This window comes from Hyaena hyaena, unplaced genomic scaffold (assembly GCF_003009895.1).
Source record: "Hyaena hyaena isolate Hyena2069 unplaced genomic scaffold, ASM300989v1 scaffold_1232, whole genome shotgun sequence".
In the NCBI taxonomy this organism is placed as follows: Eukaryota; Metazoa; Chordata; class Mammalia; order Carnivora; family Hyaenidae; genus Hyaena; species Hyaena hyaena.
The window spans coordinates 227561-250315 of record NW_024081866.1 but is presented as its reverse complement, the minus strand read 5'-3'; the positions used below and the strand labels follow the sequence as shown (position 1 = coordinate 250315).

Here is a 22755-nt window from a genome sequence, read left to right as displayed (position 1 = left end):
TATAAATATGAATTGGATTTGATGATTGAATATAGGAACTATGTTCATTACGTGGTCAAGAAGTAACGACAGTTTGAAAATAAGTGATTATCTTCACTGATAAGATTATTTTCTTCTTTATGTTTTTATGTGTCCTTTGAAAATTCAGTAGGAGTCATGCTACATTTGCTATCAGAAAAAAATACAGCAGAAAAATATGTTTTAAATGAAATCATGGTAAAAAGGCTAAGAAATAGCTGTTGATTTTTTCCATGTAAAATCACAATTTCTTTCTTGTTACCTGTATACACACTGTATCACTTTTCTCTAAAGTTAGCCAAAGCTAGGTGGAAACTTCTACTCAGTCAAATGTCTTCCCATCTCCCTGTTGCCTTGCAGTATCTGAAGTCTCTATTAAGATTTTAATCAATCTGTATTTTTAAACCTGAACCTAAAATAGATCTTTTGCTGTTTTTCTGTGTTTTCCTTACCTGCCTTTGAAGTGATACTTTTCAGTTGTTTGAGATTGGAGTATTTTTTTGAACATGCTATTTTATAAGCAATCCTATTTAAACATTACACAAAACATGTGTTATAATAACTTGCAGGTGCTGAAGAAAATAACAAAAACCACGGTGGATATATATTTATATTTCTAACATCCTGCACTAAAATCTGTGGTTGATGTGAGAATAAAGAAACATGCACATTTGCGGTGAATTTTATTTCCATCTAACCATAAATACATAACCTAGGTTATGTTGGGTGGGTGCAAGCAGTTGGTCTTAACAATAGCACCAGGGACAGTAACTCCTCATAATTACCTCCATCATGTCACCCCCAGAGGTTAGTGTGCTGAAACTGGTTGACTTATACTAACCTTCTATACATACCCTTTTCATATTTATCTAAATTCCTTTAAAACTTGTGTTTTTGTACTGTACAATATTAGTCACAGAATATTAAAGAAATAAAGTGCTGCTGCATAAGATATGTGTATATGGTATGTATAAATGAAGATGTGGGGCAAGTGCTGTCATCATTTTAATGGTACAATTACGATGATAAATTCAGAAAAGTGTGTATTTTTTCTCTCCTTAACAGTATAATATGAAAATTCTGTGTCCTTCTTTAGCCTTTTGATAATCATGAATTTGAATCATTAAAATACATTTGAAGTATCCCTTATAATTGATTTTTGTGGAATTTAATGCCTAAATGCAGCAACAGACCTATCTTTAAATTTGACCATTAATGACCTACAAGCTTCCTATATTTGAAATAATTTTAGATTTAGAAGAGCTGACAGAGCAAGGGCTTGATTTTTGTTAAATCAATACAACTGATATTCAGAAGAATAGAGCCACTGATTTCTCTTTGAAAGACTGTCAAAGAGACACCATTGCTATCACATTTAGTCCTTTTTGCTATAAACCTGTATGGCGAAGTGACATGTGCCACACACTGTTCTGGATTCTGGGCTACTCAGAGGACCAAGATGCCAGTCCTTGATGACCAACAAAATGCCTTAGGTTTGTGTTGAGTGGGTTTCCCTGGGAAAATATTTATTTCAGTTTTTAGACTTTTTAACTTAAATAATATGCTTATGAAAGATTAAATGTCCTGTTACTGTTTTTCCTTTAATGATTTACTTTCTTGAAAATGACAGGAAGTTTGTTCATTGATTATATTTATACATTCATTCATGTATTAAAACAAATAGATAGAGGGCACTCATAGTTGTTTTGATGCCATGAGTGAGATAGAGATGGTAGCCCTTTACACTCTAGTAGGAAAGATAAGAACTACATAGGTGACCTATGGGCTTTTAAAACTACAAATCTCATGATGTTAAAGATGTAATTTATAATCACTAAATTTGGGGGAAAAATCCTAATTCCATCACATTTAGTTTTGCACAATACCTTCTAGTTATTTTATGTATACATGAATGATTTTAAATAGCTGCCTTAGAATGTAGGCTTTTTTTTTGGTATTTCTTTTTTACTTAACATTAATGTGAGATATTAAATTCAAGGAACAGCTTCAAGGGTTCAGGATGCGAGAAATATTCTCCCTCTTTCATTTTCACACTACAGTTTTCATAGTAATGATTGAGATATCCATCATTCAGGTTCAAAATCAAGATAGTGCTATCTCATGAATACTAGCACTAAGCTACAGAAACACAAAAAGTGATGCATATTGTTCTGTATTTTTTTTTTTTTTTTTTGCAAATTTGTTAACTTGTAGTGTTTTGGAGAGAATTCAGCGAGCTGAGGAATATGCATCTGTGTGAAGTTGAATATGTCCCGTGGCAGAGTCACTTGGTGCTTGAGTTTCCTGTCCCCAAACTAGAGGTTTTTCCTCCTTTTTTTTTTTTTCAAAGCAGGTTGCATTTTTCATGAGCAAATTTTAAAAAGTCAAGCTATAATTGTAACTAATTATGAAATTGCTACAGATGCTGTAAAGCTATGTTCAGTGCATGAAACTGTTATATTTTTCACTTTGAATACAAAGTGATAAAAAGCTGATTATAATACAGCTCTGATATCTATACAGGGAAATAATTCTTCAAATAAAACATTAAGAGGCAAATTTCACGTTAGAAATTTGTGACATTGAAAATCTGCACAGATTTAAATTTCAAATTAAAAACATATTGCCAGCTGCTGTGGTTTAGTAGGGCTCATTTGCAGTTATTCTCACTTTTAAATTTAACTCTTCATAATTCTCTCAAATTGGCTTTTCTTCTATATCTTCCCTTTATGGCTTTAAAATAGAAAAGGAAGACAGAATATCTGCAGGTGAGTGGAACTGTGTGAAAGGGAGACAGTTCCAGTAGGGAGGCCAACAATAAACGTCTTTAAAAGTCTAACTATTTTCCAGGCCCCTCCATATTCAACAGATTTCTCATTTAAATGCACCACCATGCTCACGTTCCAATCTGAAACTGTCGGTATACTTTTACTCTAAAGCTGAAAGTGAAGCATATGGACTTTTGGTTTAAGTTCAGGAACCCTAGACCTAAAACAATCACTTAAAATTTTAACTTCAATCTCTGGTGAAACCGTAATTAATGGCGGTGTTTAAAATGAGATCATCCCAGGTCTTATCAGTAAATGCTGATAAAGCAAATGCATTTTAAAGAAGTACTTACTAACACTGTCATGGAATTATGGAACACAGAGGAAAAAACAACTGTCTGTATTTGCTCTTTAATTCCAAAGTCTGTCTTGGAGATTATTTTTCTGGGAGAAATCTACAGTATTCAAAAATATTCAGATGCTGGGCTTCTTTTTCCTCTCCCAGCCATTGTCTGGTTGTTAGCAAGGACAACTCGAACTGACAGGTTGTTTTCTGGTTTTGGTCATATGGTTTTAAAAAATAAGACTGAAGCATACAACTAAACTTAAGAGCTTTTGGTTATCTGTGAATTCTAATTTTGTTATCAGTCATCATTTACTGTGTAGTTGACCATAGTGGACTTCCGTCCCATAGGAATTGTCTACTGTATTTTTGTATTGTATATATTGTGAAAAAATTTCCCCCATCTGATTGATAAACATGTTCATCACCTTATATATTTACCTTCTTTTCTTTTTTAGTGAGAACATTTAAGTTCTACTCTCTTGGCAGATTTCAGTTATACAATACAGTGCTATCAACTGTAGTCACCATGTTATGCATTAGCTCCTCAACATTATTCATCTTACAGCTGAAAGTTTGGACCCTTCTACCAACCTTTCCTTATTCTACCCCCTTCTCAGCCCCTGGCAGCCACTTTTCTACTCTCTGTTTGTATGAGTCTGACTTTTTATAAGTGTCTTTTTAATTTAAAAATTCTACATATAGGGGCACCTGAGTGGATCAGTCAGTTAAGCATTGACTTCTTCCCAGGTCATGATCTCACAGTTCATGGGTTAGAATCCTGCTTCAGGCTCTGTGCTGACATCTCAGAGCCTGGAGCCTACTTCTGATTATGTGTCTCCCTCTCTCCCCCTCCCTGCTCGTACTCTGTCTCTCTCTGTCTCTCAAAATTGAATAACATTAAAAAAATTAATGATTCTATACATAAGTGATACCATGTACTGTTTGTCTTTTTTAGTCTGACTCATTTACTTTTAATGATTTCACTAATTAATGATATAATAATAACAGATGATGGTATGGCCTGAAAGCTGTTTTTATTTGAAAAGATAAAACTCATATAAATTTCTTATATTAATCATTAACCTGCTAAAAACAAAAACAAGTCACAGCACACATGCCTCCCTCTAGAAAATTAGCAGCTTCTTTGGCACCCTTTCAGTGTCCCACCTCCACTGCGGGTTTGGCAAATATCAATATGTGTTCATTGGCTGTGTTTGAGAATGAAGCATCTGGCAGCTCAACATAAGCTTCCTTTACAAGAAATTAAGCTTCCCTTCAGGAAATGGAATGGAATGGTTAAGTCTAGTGAAGACAGTTCTGTTAAAACCACCCTTCCATTCCATCCCTCAGGAAAATAGTCAGGAAAGTTTCCATGGATGGTCTTCATGTATTAGAAATCCTAAACAAGAATTCATGGTTCAGCAAATAATTTAAAAAGGGACACATAATGAACTCTAATCTCTACTGTCAGGTTTTTTTTTCATCTATTTAAGTTTGCATTTGCATTCTGTGACCATTTTATCAAATAAGTATCTTCTACCAAAAATTTGTCAAATATGCATATAAATAAGACAGCTATATAAATTAGATAAATTTAGATAGATATAAATTAGATAGATAGATGAATAACCTATGGCTTGAGAGAAGTTGGGCTGCGGTGAAAAGATATCAAGAAATGAGTGAGTAGTAGATTAAACAACACCAGAACAAAACCTTCAGGCTTTGTTGTGGTACTGGTGCAGACCCTTGGGAAATTCTGTTGGCTGATGGGCCCAGTGCTTGCAGGGCTACTGATTCAGTACGAGCAATTCTGGTTCTGTGCGTAATGCTGAGTAGATTATCAGTTGCTCACCTCTGAATCAATACATTTTAGACACAGATATGGCCTAAATCGAGAAAATGGTTACACTCAGTGAAATTGGTATTGATTAGAACCTTTGGGGTTCTACAAAGGAAAATCCTAATGAGCCCTTCTCATAATTATTTAGGATGGCCAAAAGCCTGCATTTAGTTGCTTTTTCTGGTGGAGTTTCCAGCTTGCTCTTAAGCTTCTTTAGGGTACAAAAGATCCAGATACTTTTATGATACACGAAGATTTCTATTTCTTGAAATTTTGCTCAGCCAGAATCTCACTGTAAAAATGAGTTATTTCTAACAGTACTTAAAAATTAAATTTAAGGGGCATCTGGGTGGCTCAGTTGGTTGAGCATCTGACTCTTGATTTTAGCTCAGGTCATGATTCCAGGGTTGTGGGATTAAGCCCGACATCAGGCCCTGTGCTCACTGTGGAGCCTGTTCAAGATTCTCTCTTTCTCCCCCTGCCCCTCTCCCCAGCTCATACGTATTGGCTCGCTTTCTCTCTAAAATAAAAATAAATAAATAAATTTAAGAAGACCTTTAGAATCAAAATGAAAACAATAAAACATTCTCTTCTTTTTCTAAAAGCATTTAACACCTTTATGGACACCATTCAACTAATTTTCAGTTCTTGATTATGTAGGCAACTTAGTAATACATTCGTCATTTCTAAAATATCTCCGGGTGCAATGCAGTATTCCAAAGTCAAGCTAAAACGTGGAAAAATAGTTCAGTGTACTCTATCACATTCATTTGAAATAGATTTTAATTTATATCCAGTTGATACATGAGTGGTTCTCAGTGCCCTGCGAGCCATATTGGAGCCTGAGGCAAAAGGAAACTTTAGCTATAGTGATTCTACTTTTATTAAAAATTCTAATATTTTGTTCAGCATGGATTTTTTTTTTGCATTGACTTTAAGTATTGTATGAAAATATTATTAATCTATATGACTGGCTTTGTTGTCACTGTCAGTTTTGCACCCAAAGTGAATGCTCACTTTCTTCACCCAGGTCTTGGCCCTGGTAGTTCTGATAAATAGATCTAAGAAGTAGGTCTCATTTTTCCATTTTTCTTGCATCAATAAAATGTCTGAATATTGTAGTTGCCAGACATCATTCCACAGATGCTGTTTCCTCTTGGTAGAGCAGTCGTCCCCATTGACGTGCATACACTGCTGATTGAGTTTTGTGCCTCTCATCTCTACTTCTGTTAGCTCCATTAAGAAATACTGTATTTCATCAATAATTAGACACACAGGCTTTACGTATTTTGACATCTATGACATCTATATTTTATAATAAAGGGCATCTTAAAGTTATAATTGGCAGCTTTTTTTTTTTCTTCATAGTGTGTCTTACAATTGGTAGTGCCTCTAAATTGATGAAGCACAGTGCTCTCTAAACCACCTAAGGTGGTAATACTAATTTTATTTTAAGCTTCTCTACACTGAGAAGTAGGAAGGCCACTTAATAGCATCCTAAGCCTCTCTATACTAGGACTTTTTACAATAGGGAAATGGAATATATTTCAATAGGCTTTTATTTTTTAAATTCTTATTAGCCATTTATAATTATATTATAATTTGCAATAAGGCCAGTACACTTTTCAATGAAATATAATTAATGCACAATACAAAGTAATCTAGATTACTTTGAATGGTCTCTTTTGCAGAGTTCTAAGAAGAGCTGGAGAAGTCAGCTACAATCATACTGTATCCAGTGAGAGAATCACTTTGCCTCTCTTCTTCTATCTGTCTCATTATGTTCACAGGTCCCAGTTATGCAGATGGGTCATTGCTTGTGGAAGCAGAGTGGGGTGGGGCTCAGAAAGGGCTCCTAAGGCCTTGCTGGATGGAAGCAGAGTTCACCTGAGGTACCTGACTTAGTGCAAGTTGATTTAAAAGGTGTAAATTATTGGTAATATCAAGCCAAGACTGTAGCTGAGAAAATGCTGCCAAGAGAGAGATCTAAAAGGTAAGGCAAAGATAAAATCAGAGGATGAAGCCCAGAATGGGCAGATAGAAAGGTCTGGAGCCAAGTAAAATCAAAGCGAGGAATGGATAGCAGAGTGCAGCCCAGAGCGATGTGGAGACAAGACTGTGCCAGATTCCCCTTTATACTATGCCATCCTCCTGTGCTTCAGGATGGGTTGTGAAGGATGTGGCTGAAGGTTGTGAAGGGTTGTGAAGAATGTTGGCTGAAGGGACCTTAGCAACTCACTTCCTAAAATACCATAGTTGGCACTTGGTCTCTAGTCTTTCACCTCCATTTTGTCCTCATTCCTCTGCAACCTTTTTTTTTTTTCCTACCTGTACCACTTCAAGAAAACCATTGTCACCAAAATCGGCAGCAGCTTTCTAAATGCTGGCCCATTCAGGGGCATCTGGGTGGCTCAGTCCAGTAAGCATTGGACTTCGGCCCAGGTTATGATCTCATGGTTCATGAGTTTGAGCCCGACGTGGAGTTCTGTGCTGACAGCTTAGAGCCTGACAGCTTGAATTCTGTGTCTCCCTCTCTTTCTGCCTCTCCCCCACTCATGCTCTGTCTCTGTATCTCAAAAATAAATAAACATTTAAAAAATAAATGCTGGCCCAGTAAGCAAACTTCATTCATTTCAAGTGACTACTGTTTTTCTGTGACAGACAGTATTTTCAGATAGGGGAAAGAAAACTCCAGGCTTGAGTAGCAGTTTCAAGGAGTAAGATGAGAGCACATCGAAGAAAAGTGATGTACCATGAGGAGGAGAAAACGGATGAGGCCTGACTAGACAAAAAGTACACTGAGAAGACATTTGGGGAAATACATTGCCAGCTTGAGGACTTTGAATAGGGCTCTTCTGCTCTCAGCAGTTACTCTTCTTCTCTAAGACTAGATGTCTTATGCATTTCTTGGAAGAGGAGAGATTTCAGTAATTATAAGAAACTTAAGTATAGGCTTTGCTTCATAAGAAATAACATTTAATTTAGAAATGGGAAATGCCCATTTATCTTTACAGTATAGGTACTCCAGAATCAAATGCTAAGATAAACTGTACAAATGACTTTTTCATTTATTTAATGTGCAGTCACTGAGTACATGATGAAGGCCAGCAACTGTGTTAGGCCCTAACAGTTTTGTACCAGGGACTGGGAGGGCAGAGGGGAAGCAAATGCCTGGGGAGAAAGACTGGGACTGGAGTGTTTGTGGGAGGCGATGAGGAAGGGGTGGGACATGGAGGAGTAACTTTGGGGTGAGTATAGCTTGAAAAGGTGAGAGGAGATGAGAGGTGTTCTAGGCAGCAGCAGCATAAGTAAAGACATGAACTAAGTAATGAACAGTCTTCAGGCATATTGGCAGTGCCTAATTTTATTAGTCCCTAAAAACAAAATCAAAGGAATTAGTTGTAAGGCCCAAGTATTTAGTGACAGTAGTAGAGTCTGAGTTCCCTCTAATGTCCTAGGCCTTTGGTGTCCCATACAGTAGCAGACACTCCACATGTGGCTACTGAACAGTAGAAGTGTGGCTGGTCCGACATGAGATGTGCTCTTAAGTATAAAATACATACCAGATTTTAAAGACCTACCACAAGGACAAAAATGTAAACCATCTCTATCATTTTATATTGGTTACATATTGAAAATGACAATAGTTTGGATATAGTCAATTTATATAAGACATATTTTGGATATGTTTTAGATATATTGATTACATTACGTGTATTATTATTATTAACTTCACCTGATTTTTACTTTTTAAAATGTGGCTACTAGGAATTTTAAAATACATATGTAGCGAGCATTTGCTAACTAGCATTTTGCTTCTGTTGGGCAGTGAGTGCTGTTCCAGTGGCCGTAAAACAGGAGTCTGGAAACAAATGACATCTGATTATTACTTCCCATTTACATTTTTAGAAAGCCTTTTATACCTCCTAATCATATATCCCATATTTGATATAGTACAGGTTTTTCTTTTTGGTTGTCAAATTTTATCACAATATTTTGAAATTGTATCTGCGCTGAACTTCTCATGGGGTAGACCACTGAACAAACCTGCAGGCAGCCCCCTGCTCCGTCCAGGGAGGCAGCTAGAGCTGGGCTCTCGCCCAAGCTACTTCTCTTTGCACTTTCTGCTTTCCTTATCATTTTCTCCATTATTTCACCCCAGAGGCTAAAGAAAATGAGAAAAGAGCTTAAAAAATGAGACAAAGCATGAGGCAATGAAGTAAGCTGAAATCGTAGAAATGAGAGCCCAATTGTATGCTAATGTCTGAATCATGAGACTGCTTTGTTCTTAAGATTTGTGAAACAAGATGGAGTAAGTACCTTTAGTAAAAGGAAAAAATACGAAAGAGCAAAAGAACACATTTGGACTATTTTTGCAGGTTAAGGTGCTTACATTTTTCCTTCTTGGTAATCTGAAAAATCTGCCTTGTCTGGGAATGTGACTTGCCTCTTCCTCTGTCTGTTTAAATTATATTGAAATTATAGAATTGTCATTTTGAAGAAAGCTCCTAGTGATAGATACAATTTTAGTAAAAATAAAGTCACAAAAAGCATAGATAATCTTTGCAGTGAATCTTTTTGTTCAAGCTTTTTTTTCAAAGAAAAATAATGTTAAATAAATGCCTTATTTTCCCCTACTTTGTTAAAATATATAATCCAATGTCTGCTTCTTGGCCATTGATACTATAGTGGAAGATGCCATAGATAAACTGCTGAGGAAAATAATACAACTGACATTCTTCATTGAATAAATGAAGCTTTTTTTTTTCTTTGAGTGTTTTACAGAAACTGCCAAACTTCCAACATTGCTTTAAGGAGCTGACCTATTTAAATTTTTGTAACCCATTTTAAATTAGCTTGAGAGAGATGTTATGAAAAATATGGGATTGTAAATGTTGGAATCAAAAGTACAGGAGGTTATTTTAACATCACTTTTTAACATGTCCTAAGAATGTTCTTGGCAAAAATTCGAACTGCATTTATAAATTAAATTTAGCTGAATGCATGTGCATCAGTATTACCAGTTAAATTGTAAAAAAAGAGAGAAAAAAAGCTGAGAGTCAAATTGCATTAAAAACACCTCTGTCCTTTTGTTCATAAATTCAGTGACCATGATTTTAGATGAGAAATTTTATTTACCATTGGGAAAATTTTAGTTTGCTGATTTGCAGTTTGAACTGACCATAATCAAAATCCACACAATGGAAAAGGATTAATGGCCAATTTTTTAAAATTTTATTTATTTGTTTGTTTGTTTGTTTGTTTTACCCAGAGGTCTTCTGATGCCATTTGCTAGATGTATGGCTTGCCTTTTTCACCCAGTAGGTCATCTTGACTACAGCTGTGATTTACTTTCACATATCTCAGGCAAGATCTAGCAGTGATGCAAAAGATTATTTACTGGGGAAAGGCAACAAAAAACTTTTTTGAGAGTAACTCCTCTCATTCTATAAAATGATTTACAGACTAAACAGTCACAATTAATATAAATGTACACATTTAAGTAATTTCAAATGATAAGAATTAACCAAGAGTGATTCTGGTGATGAGTGCTCATCTGCTCCCATTTGGGTGTTGGTGAAATGTACTGGAGTGGCCAAAAGCACCATGAGCCCTGACTGCATTTCACTATGCCTGGAATCAGAATGTCCCTGAGGAAAAGTCATTATTTTCCTTTGAAGGGGGTGTGGGAAGGGACCTAGGTAGGAACATGAATTTTCTTGATAAATGTAGCTTTCATAGGGGTACCTGGGTCTGGAAAGCATACAGTATGCAAATAAATTGGATTCTCCCAATTCAGAAACATTTGGTTCCATTGTGCCCAGCTTCCTTATGCCTTATTTCCACTGTATTTGAGGACCCTATTTTAACTAGACTGAAAAACTTACTTTTACATAAATTGGGTTCCATTTACAGATTTAGGTTCATTTCTAGAACTGGACTGAAGGTGCAAGCCATTGTAGGTGGTGGTTTTTTGTTGTTGCTGTTGGGTTTGTTTTTGTTTTTGTTTTTGTTTTTGCATACTCACTGGTTTTTCTTTCTGCAGTTTGCAAAAATATTAAATTTAGTTGGTTTTCATATGAGAAAGAGAGAAGGCTCTGTACAGTTAAGGATCATTTATTCTGAAGAGCCTTTGATATAATTATTCAATTGGCATTTGATTTAGGTGAGGATACTTAGTAAAGACTAAATATTCTTAAACTGTAAAGACTTGTTATCTTAAACCTTCAAACTACCATTGACTTTATATGGCAAGGAAATCTTAAAGAATTTTACATTTCTAGGCCTCTCTTTGTCATTTACTAATAAAATATAGGTGTCCCTTAATTAAAAATCCAGGGCTTAAAAATCCAAATATATAGAATTATAGGTGGTGATAATAATGGCCACAGAAGAATATTTTGTTTTATTAAATAATCAAAGCTTCTTCTAAAATAATCATTTATTTTACTGTACTTATTACTTTATGGATATTTATCTGTAGGTCACACAGTTTGCAACTTAATTTCAGAGGCATTCTCTTCAAAGATCAATCCACAGTAACAGCAGAACATCTTTGGAATTGAATTTTAGTGCAGCAGGAAAACATGATGTGATTTAGAGACATTCAGTTTGGTTGACTCAGGTTTTAGTAAAAGTCAATTATGTAGAATATTCCTGGAATCACTTATACAATGAGAAATAACTAATTATCTGGGCTTTAGCCATAGATATTGAACTCATTAAAAATGCCTACTTTAATCTTGAAATGAAACCCAGTTAGTTATTTGAAAGGAGAAGGGAAATTAAATATCCATAATTTGAAAGTAATATTTGTTTAATTGTAGGTGAAAAATACAATAATTGAGACGTAGTTAACCGTCTATTTGCCACATGGGGTTTATCTGTGTTGTGGTAGTATTTGTTTAACTTCATCAAATGATTTATTTCTTTATATGACAAACATGTACTAAGTTCTTACAGGGTGCCAGGGACCATGATCTGTGCTGGAGACATGAATAAGACTTGATCCCTGAACTTGAGGATCTTTGAATCTTGTGGATTCAGACAAAGAAGCACACATAGAAGAGTGGTGCGGTGTCACAAGGATGACAGCTGTTGGTTCAGGGCATTGTGAGAGCACATAGGTTAATAATTCCAGGGCTTTCCATCTTAAAAATATTCTGTTGTTAGTTAGCATCCACACTAAATCAATTGCCGCCTGAATGGCCATATCAGTTCTCCTGGGTAAAAAAGCAGAAAGGGCAACATGATCAAAGGCCTGCATTTGTGTGGAACCCTTCAGGGTCTGGAGCCAATATCCACTCCCTCTCTGGGGCCTCTGGTTATTCTTGGAGGGAATGTATGCCCTTTTTTTGCTGCAATTAATCATCCACACAAAAACTCATTGAAGCTGAAGCTCCTTAAGTTAAAGTCAGATCAAGGCATGAGCTTTGACATCTGGCTCTTCCTGTCTTGACTCTGGTTCTGAGCTGTTTACTACCTGCTTAATTGTGATAGTTCTTCCCCTGGGAGAGCTGTGGCCTTGGTGCTCCTGGCTGTAGGTATAGGCTGTTTTGTCTACTCCAACTTGCTTCTCTCTGTATTAAGTGCCTCTCAGTCACTATCATCATCTCTTTAAAATGTCTATTCCATTTCATTTTTCTCATTTTTAAAAAGTGAGCTTGAAATAAACATGAGCTAGTTATAGGACTCAAGACTTTGGGATTTATCCCATCTCCGGGACCAGCAGTGGCCTCAGTGCCATTTGGAAATGAGGGCAGAGGTTGATTAAAGGCTGTTTAATGGGCTGGTGCTTTGACTTGCAGAAAAATAAATGGGCACTCTAGCAAGTACTTGGAAATAAATAGTTTCTTATATTAAAATAGGAGTACAGGACAGGGTTCAGTCTTTACAACCTGAGGAGTGTTTATTGACACTGTCTTGAGTATCCTTCCCTGGTTGTTACATGTTACTTAGCCTAATCAAGCAAATTCAGCTTCATCGTTTTTGGTGCAGGTTTGAGTTAACCACAGTCATGGTGTCCTGTATTGCAGACTATGCAAGGTTTCTCTGGTTTTAGTGCTTTATTCTCCCTCCACCAGACATCCTACCTCTCTGCCTCCACCCCCAGTAAGCATCTATTCTAATGTGTTTGGTTGATGCCTTTGGAAATTAATGTATCATTATCAAATTAAGTGTTTTATGGATAAATATGTGTTTGATATACCTAAATGATATTGTGCTATGTAGGGAATGGGATGCTGGGTTGTTGCCAGACATTCAGTAAGGCTCAAAGTTGTTATAGGCAGTAATAGCAAGAGATAGGCAGGAGCCAAATGATAGATAGCCTTATATATCATGCTCAGGAATTTGGATTTTATCCATTGGTAGTAGGGGGTTATTGAAAGGTTTAAAAGGAATGTGACAAAATTAGCTTTGAGGCTCCAAGTTACTTTGACAGCAGTATGAAAGGTGGCTTATTGGATGTCAAGCCTGGCATTTGGTACATAGGAACTTCTCAATAATGATAGCTACTATTACTTTTTATGTTTCAGTAATCTCTGTCCTACTGAACACAATATAGGTTTTAAATTAAGAATATGTTCTGACACGATCACTTAAAGAAGGATTTAATGAACTACAAAAAGTGTAATGGTCTTTTTTTTTAATAGTAATCGAGCTGTATTAAGTCATTGTAAACATACTCCCTTTTCTCAGACATAAAACAATTATTTGTATTCATTTGGGAACCTTTGTCTAGTGTTCTGGTCTGTGGGTGATGATGAGCCCCCGTAGCTGTGTTCCTCCAACAGCAGCGGTGAGCTTGATAGATCTCACACATACCTATTCTAAGGGTGATACTAAAATACAGTTGAACATAAATCATGAGGTTTATGTGCAGAGAGAATGTTATCAAAGAATCTGACAGTCATCAATCTCTCTCTACTGAAAGCATTGCCTGGCTGAATGTGAGAATCATCAGCTCTTCCCCTCCACACCTTCCCTTACCCGCTCTGCTGTGGTGAGGAGACGTGGCATAAGGTTGTAATTAGGTCCAAGACAAAAAAGAAAAAAAAATATTCTAGTTCCTCTTCCTCAGATTTTCTAAAATTGGCTTGTGGAGGGGGCTGCCTGCTGCCATGTGGCAGCCACCACCTGCATCGTTGCTGGCTTTGGAGAAGACTTGCTGAGAGAGACTGCTGGTATTAGCATACCATACAGCTTGCCTTGTACCTCTGTGAGTTCTGTTTGAAGAAGAATTGAGCATTGTGTGGCAAATCTCTAAACAGATGATAGGTTAAACTACTCTCTCTCGGGAAGGAAAAATAGTGCAGGAGAGGGTAGAAAGACTACATAATGGATCAGAGGCTAGTTTGTTCTGGACAGTTTGTGGCCTCCACGGAACATGTCTGGGAACATCCAGGCTTTGCACAGCTAGTATCATACCCTCTGTTCATATGGCTGAGCTGCCATTCAAAAGAAAGTTGAAGGATTCCCCGCTTTTCTTGGGAAGTTTTTGAAAGCCCTATAATTGTAAATATTATAAAAAAACCAGCTGTGTTTGCTGTCAACTTTGGTCTTATTCCAGTAGTGAATCAATGCAGAAGATTTGTCAGACTTCTCAGTCTTCAGTAGCAGTGAGTTGTGTTGTGTTGTTGCAGTCTTGTTTTTGTTTATTGTTTCTCTGGCATTTTGTCAAAGCCAGTTCTCTTGGTATATGTAGAAAGCCAGACTAAAAGTTACACCTTTTTTTTTTTTTTTTTTTGGAAAGTCAAAGAACTAAAAATATGACATGGATTTCTGCCCTAAAACTGTTAGTCCTTTTCTCTTTAAAGCAAAGCAAATTCCTTGTTTTTTTAATTATGAGTTTGGTTACAGAGAACTTGTTCATTCCAGGAAATGCTTCCATTTTACTTGAAGGTAATGCACCCTGCATCATGGCACAAATGCTCTCATTCAGCTGGGTGCCAGGACCTTAAGACCAAAGTGGAGGACTCCTCATAGACTCCTGGAAGATGCGGCTTTGAAGGATTGCCAAATAAGGCAGATTGTGGTGGTTACAGGCAATGGCTCTACCACTAGAGACAACTAGGTTCAAGTTCTAGCCTTACCTCTTACTGATTTTATGGCCTTGAACAAGTAGGTAACCTCTCTGGGCTTCAATCTTTCAATCTTTTCATCTGTACAATGGGCATAAAATAGCTAGCTCATAAGGTTGTCCTGAGGGACACCTGGGTGGCTCAGACGATTGAGCATCTGACTCTTGGTTTTGGATCAGGTCATGATCTCACGGTTTTATGGGTTTGAGCCCCATATAAGGCTCTGCACTGCCAGAACAGAGCCTGCTTAGGATTCTCTCTCTCCCTCCCTCTCTGCCCCTGCTCAACTTGCACTGTTTCCGTCACTCTCAAGAAAAAAAAAAGATCCTCTCTCTCCCTCTGCCGCTTCCCCACTTGTGCACGCGCACTCTCATCCCCCAAAATAAAAATATATTAATTAAAATAAAATAAATAAGGTTGCCCTGAGAATTAGATGAGATGATGCATGTAAAGAGCATAGTACAGTGCCTGATCTAGAGTAACTGCTTAATAAGTGTTAGTTATTATTGTGTTTTGAGAGACCTGGGTATGTTCATAATATTATAATGATTCCATCAAGCTCAGTCAGAATATCCATAGGTTTCCTTGACTTCTCCTTATGAGATATTCTGTCATTTCTAGTGATGGCCAGAAATTTCAGGCCCAAATGGCTGTTACTTCAACTAAAGAATAAATAGAATTCTTCAGGCTATTCCTTATAAATCTTCTAGATCAGCTCAGTAAATTCTCAGAGATATCTCTGAGTTTAAAACATACTGTAGCATGAATTGAGGGCCAGTAACCCGTTGGTTCATGTGATTTTGTTGGTGGTGGGCCTCTACAACTCTTAACTGGTACCTTCAATGGGGTAATCTTTGAAACATTGACTATGATATATATTTTGGAGACTACAGTCTGTAATGGGACTTTTTTTTCCCCCCATAATTAGGTAAATAGAATTAAAACTAACTTTTTTGCAGATTTAAAACTTAACTTTAACTTAGACTAAGTATGAAGGATTTGAGAACTTTAATTACACCAGATAGATGTCCCTTCTTTCTGAGTATCCTGTCTGCCTAAACAAGTTACAATTCTGTATTGGGTAAATCTCATCTGAAGCTAGGATTTCTCAAGCCTAGCATTATTAACATGTTGAGTCAGTAATTCTTTGTTGTCAAGGGTGGAGGTGAGTGTCATTCTGTGTATTGGAGGGTTTTTAGCAATATCCCTGTCCTCTATTACCAGTAGCAAACACCACTTCACTAGATTATGTTGACAACAATGTTTGCAGAGATTTGTAAATGTCACTTGGTCGGGGGGCGGGGAGGGGGCAAAATCACTCCCAGTTGAGGGCATTGACTTAACTTTATAGCTACTTAGCATAGATAATTTTAATAAAGGTCAAGTTATACAACTTTAACGTTGCTTCTTTGAGAAAGTCTTCTTTCTTCCCTTGATCACTGTGTCTTGTTTGGAAGATATTCATTAAAGCTCTTCTTTCTTGGGGCGCCTTGGTGGCTTAGTCGGTTAAGCGTCCGACTTTTGCTTAGGTCATGATCTCCCGGTTTGTGGGTTCGAGCCCCACGTCGGGCTCTGTGCTGACTGCCAGCTCAGAGCCTGGAGCCTGTTTCAGTCTGTGACTCCCTCTCTCTCTGACCCTCCCCTGCTCACGCTCTCTCTCTCTCTCTCTCCTAGAAATAAATAAAAATATTTAAAAAAAAAAAGCTCTTCTTTCTTTATACATATCCTGTTATGCGGCATCAGCCATTCCTCCAGCCACATTATGTGCAGATTTTTCCACTCTGAACATTTTTTTTTAATGTTTTATTTATTTCTAGGAGAGAGAGAGAGAGACAACGTGAGCAGGGGAGGGTCAGAGAGAGAGGGAGTCACAGACTCTGAAACAGCCTCCAGGCTCTGGGCTGGCAGTCAGCACAAAGCCTGACGCGGGGCTCGAATCCACGAACTGTGAGATCATGACCTAAGTGAAAGTTTGACGCTTAACCGACTAAGCCACCCAGGTGCCCCTCCACTCTGAACATCTTGACTGGAATTTTTAGTTTTAAACTTTGTATATCAGAATATGATTTAAACCTTGTCTCCTTATTTTTTCTCCTTTGTTTGCCATTCTTCCAATAGCTCAGGCTCACATCTAATCCCCACTGACTTCTCTATCCAGCTGTCTTTGTCTCCTCCCATCTCTAATCATTTCTAGAGATGACTTTTGAAATCTCTCTTACAACTTCCCCTTCTCTCTTTCGTACTACCACCATCTCCTCTTGTCTCCTTCAGGCTTCTGCTTCTATGATGCCCTCTCCAGTAGTCTCCTGGATTTGGATCCCTCTCCCACCAATATATCCATCATCCCTTATCCTCTTATAGCACTGATCTTATTACTCCCATGTTCAGAAACCTCAATAACTCCCCTCTGCCTGAAAGATTAATAAAAGATTCCCAAACTTGGTGCTTAACTGTTCACACTCTGGCCTTATCTTATTTCACATTAGACCACTCCCTCATCCACCCAGTGGAAAAGCCAGCCTAAAAGGTCTTGCTTTGTGTGTGAGTCTTGAATCCCAGCTTCTGAGCTACTGCTCTCTTCCATTTCCCAGAGTAGCGTCTGCCCTCTTCTCTTTCTGGTATATTCTTCCTGTCCTTGAAGGTAGTCAAATGATACTTGCTCTCTGAAGCTTTCCATAATTCATCACTTTTCTTTAAGTTACCACTGCCCTTTATCTTAGCTTCTTCCCTATATCACTTAGTTTTCTAGGAACATACCTGATTAGAGACTCAAGAAGCATTTTTTGAATAAGTAAGCAAATGAACAGATGTCTTCATTAACAGAAATAACTTGGAATGTTTTCTCCTTCTACTGAAAGGTCTGTTAGAAAGTCTTTGTTATCAACTATTCTGCCATTGTATTTAAGAACTATTAGTAACCACATGACTTTTCTTAAACATATCAATGATACAAGTCTTCAAATTATTCCTCCCCACCACATGTTAGCTTTGTGACCTTGGTCATATCACTTGACTTCTCTGAACCTCCATTGTCTCATCTCCTCAAATAGGTTATTGCTATGAAATGGTGTATGCACAGTGGCTAATACAGAGCCTGCAGTGTAGGGCTCAAAACATGTTGGCCATTTGTACTTTTCCATTTGAACTATACGAAATGTCTTCTTTAAGTGAATTTCTTCTGAAGGATTTCTACAAAATACCCAGTTTACAGACATGACTACTTGGATACTTTACTATAGTGAAGTCAGAGAGGAGGACAATGAAATGGTACCTAACTTTAATGTATGCTCTTTGAAATGATGTGTGAAATTATATGAATTGATTCTTTTTTTTTAAAAGTAATTTCTTGCAGTAATTGGATGGGCATATAAAATGATAGGAGCAGAATCTTCCTTGTTGTGAATATAGAATTCTTAAGTGTATATCTTTTTTCCCCATGAGGATAATTTTTCCCTTTAGAAGCCACTCCTCAAGAATATAATAGAAATTCGTGCAAAAAAAAATCCAATACTAAACAAACAGTTTTTGTTGTTTTGGGCAATGCATCAATTTAAAATGTAAAGTAGGGTCATATCTTTTAAATGTAAGATTTCACTGGTTTCAGACTGTAGTTCTGAGGAAGAATTAATATCTTTTGATGTTCTTGAAACCACTCATGAAGACTCTCCTTTGCCATCTTTGTTCAAATCCAGATATGACCAATAGCACATCAAAATCCATATAACAGAAAGTCATTTTAATACAGTCCTAACACTTTCTTCATGTCATGAACCTGCAAATTCATTTATTAGTAAATAGTGTATCATAACCCAGTTTTATACCAGTGAAGCCTGTTACTGAATATAAAGTATTGCTCTTCTTTAGTGTACTTACAAGACTATAATTACAAGAATTGTAAATTGCTCTATATTCTTTTGGTGAATATGAAGTATGGCTCATGTGCCACATAATATCCATTTTACATTCCAAAGATTACTTTATAATTGGCCAATAAATTTAATAGTGCCTTTAATTCAGAAAAGGAACAAACATGTTCCATCATCTTTTCAGAATACTTTCATTTTTTGAAAACTTTAAAAAGCTGATAAATTTTAAAAAAGGTAATAAATGAATTAATTAGTTCTTATCAATATAGTGATATACTCTGATACAATCTTGTGTTTTATTTCTGTTCCTGAATATGATTGAAAACCATTAAGATCATCAAATAAGTGTCTTGTTAATATCAGTATGTTGAAATCACTATTTCCATCTTCATATTGAACAATATACAAATGAGGAAAGTTGACATTTACCAGTACGGGAGAATTTGTGTTTGAGATGAACCAGCAGCAACTAGAAACAACTTGAGAGAGCTTTCTCAATCTTGACATTTTGATGAGGTGATAATATCAATCTAGGTGATGAAATGTCGTTTCCAAAATAGACAGATTTGATATAAAAAAGTATTTTATCAAAGATGAGAGAGTGCAGTAGTGGAATGATAGGACAAATAGATAACATATATGGCTCCCTAAGGCTGTTTCTGTTCCAGACACTTTGTTTCCTGATAAACGTTTTGTTACCTTGTTTATTGCCCCATCAACTGGGACATCCTTCCATACCTAGTTTGAAATGAATATACATTTGGGTGTCCTTTTGGCCAGAGTTCTTTAAGAAGAAAACTGTTAATACAAAGTTTTTATTTCATCCTCAAAATTAGTAGTCAAAGGGAAAAGTCACTGTTTGCCCAGATAATTAGAAATTTTGCTAGCATTAGCTTTTCAGTTGATTAAGGAGAGAGTGAGTTATCTTAATTTTATGTACTATTTTCCTTGTGCAATTTAATACCTATTGATTTGTTCAGATTAATTTGAAATATTAACATCATAGGTGGTGAACAGAACAGGGACAACAGTTTATTAATGAAGCCAGGTCTCTCTGACTCAGGTAGTCTCCGGTTGAGATTCTGAAACCAGATATGCAAAGAAATCCATTTAGCTGACGCTGTGCTAGGGTCTTTCACATAAAATATTTAATTTAATCCCTATGACAACTCTCGTTGTTGTTGATTATGATCTCCATTTTTTACATATGAAGAAATTCATTATTACTTCATTCTTCTCTCTTTTCTCCTAAATCTTAAACTCTCTAATCCTTTTCCCCCAAGGTGCATAGAAGCTAAATAAATGTTAGTCTTAGAAAAAATGATTTCTATTTGTTAATTTTCAGACAAATGGTAGACCATGTTTTGTTGCAAAAGCCCATCCTGTTTTTCCCAGCCTTCAGCCAGTGGCAGCTTCATCTAGTAGGTAGTTTTGATTGCAAGCTGAATGGTTACAAGGGGGCTTCAATGCTGTAGCCTAAATCCTTTTTGTCTGTGTAAGTTACACATGCTTTATGGCTTTCAGCCCAGCAGCCTAGGATTAAAGTTAAAGAGGGCACAAAGGAGCTTATCATTTTGTTTGGCTCATTAGGCAATAATTAGATGCCATTTCTAATTAATACAGGAAGCAGAATAGACCACTACATTTTAGCCATTAAAAATTGTGTTTTAGGCCAACTCAAATTATTTCATGACCCTAAGCAAACATTACTGATAATAAAGAGGAAATTGACTTTTTCCCAAGGGATTTCCAATCATTTCTAATCACATCAGTGTCCTGGCATGTGGACTGATACTCTAATTCCTAATCCCTACTCTCCTCCCCCCCCCTTCTCCCCCCACCCCGCCTCTGGCCATCCCCACTCCACAGGAACAGGGCAGGAGATGTTACCAGTCCCCTGTGGAAGATAAGGCATCTGCTCAGTTGCTTTTCTGTGGCCAGCCTTTGCCATTTCATTTCAGGGTACTTTGTGATCGCCACTGTCCCACTTAAGTGTTTGCAACGGTTTAGTCCCACCCCACCAACATTTGCCCAGGAGGTTTTGACATTTGGAAACAGACTCTCAGTTGTAACCTCCTTTTCCTTCACATTTTCTTTGAAGATTAGAACACCAAGGTGGCTTTTTCTTTTAACTCTGAGTATCTGATAGAAGTTGAGTGATTGATCTTCCTCCAGCTTTATGCACGCTTAGCTTTAAATGGATAATGAGGTAAAAGCATGAAGATGCACAGAGAAGATTCTTCTACAGTCCTAGATAGTGTCATGTCTACCCAGAGAACTCTATTTTTTGTATAAATTGCTTGTATTAAAAGAAATAGTTTTCTTAGGTTACATTATGGTTATATTATTAAAAGAAAAAGGGGTCCAGAGCCTATAGTGTCTCAATGCTTTATGGGCATTGATAAATCACCGGGAACAAGGAATCTATATTTAATTAACATGACATTTTCAGGAATAGGAGTAGCAACGTTCTGATCTATTTCATAGCTATTTAAATGTTCCCTGGAAGGCTGAGTGAGACCAAAGACCAGAACAAAAAGTGAAGATATTTACTTCGGCACTACATATTGAGTCGTTTTGTAATTGGATCCTGATATGGTTTGTGTTTAGAGGATCAAGAACATTTTAGGAATTCATTTTGAAATTTCTAGCTTGTTTAAGTTTGTCTCTTTTGCTTTTGCCCCAAAAGCAAAATGCAGGAAATTTACAGACACCAAAACAACAATGACAACAGTAACAACAACAACAAACACCAAGGAAATTCTGCCAAAAAGACATAAGAACTCAAAATTGAGGAAACTTCAGCCTTCCCTGTTTGCAAATTGTGATATCAGCGAGAAGGAATAATAGAGCCTGTTAATGCAATTGATAAGTTAACATGCTAGGAGGATTCCTACCCAGAAACTAGAGATGTTTATAAAACTGGGGTCAGGCTGATACAGAGACTGGATGTGCCAGAAAATGAATGTAAAATTTCAGAGTTACACTACACAGTAATTTGATACATTCAGGTTACTTTTCAGGCATCCATTTGTGCTTAGGCAGATCTATTTAGTAGACTTTTGTTTCAGGGAGTATGTTACTGCCAACTTCCCAAAGTATGCAGTTGGTATAAAATCATGGTAAAGCTTGTTTTAAGAAAGAATTTGGGTTTTCATAGGAGAATAAACAGTACTCATTTGTTTCAAGCTTGGGTGTGTAAGAAGTGTTTCATAGTATTTGTTAAATAAATGAGAATGAATCATGTGCATAAATCAACAACTTTGTAAAACATATTTTAAAGTGTTTTGGAGTCTACGAAGCATTTGGACTTACACTGTGATCCTTACAGTGACCATGGGAGGGATAAAGCAGGTGTGATTAGGTCATTTTTGTAGATGAGCAAATCTGAGGAGTCAGAGAGACCAGGCGATCTGCCTCTGGTCAGAGCCAGCTTCATGGGCATGTGAGCCATGCTGTCACATGGGTTCCTGCACTCAGGAACCTATACACTTGGTTCAGTGCTTTGCTATTGCTGCTTTGACATTCTTAATATTTAAACAAGGTGCCTTGTATTGTCTGAATGCAAAATTACATTTTCTTTCCAAATCCAGAATCTAGAATCTTAAAACCAGTAAAGTAATATATAAAAAAGCATAAAATGTGTTGAAAGGATATCTTTTAGTAGAGTCTATGAAAGTAGGTTGCTAAGAAAGAAGGGCAGAGAGAATTGAAGCACTTGATTTAGTTTACACAAGTGACTGAATCCCTTCAAACCCTAATTTTTCATTTATGACAGGAAGATAATTATAAATAGTAATGGTTGGTTTATGTGAGCATATTACTTAATTTAGTA

The 22755-nt window shown here is 36.7% G+C and overlaps 1 protein-coding gene across 3 annotated transcripts in view; it reads left to right on the top strand.

Moving 5' to 3' along the window:
• CAMK4 (calcium/calmodulin dependent protein kinase IV) overlaps positions 1-22755 on the top strand; it is a 217495-nt gene that overhangs the window by 67733 nt on the left and 127007 nt on the right. Inside the window, exon 1 of one of the 3 annotated variants that reach the window (XM_039222980.1) lies at positions 6795-6864. The exons of the other annotated variants lie outside the window; for them this stretch is intronic. The gene's annotated coding sequence lies outside the window, so the exon portion shown is untranslated. Of the gene's footprint in view, positions 1-6794; positions 6865-22755 lie in introns of those variants that run through there. 3 annotated transcript variants of the gene reach the window in all.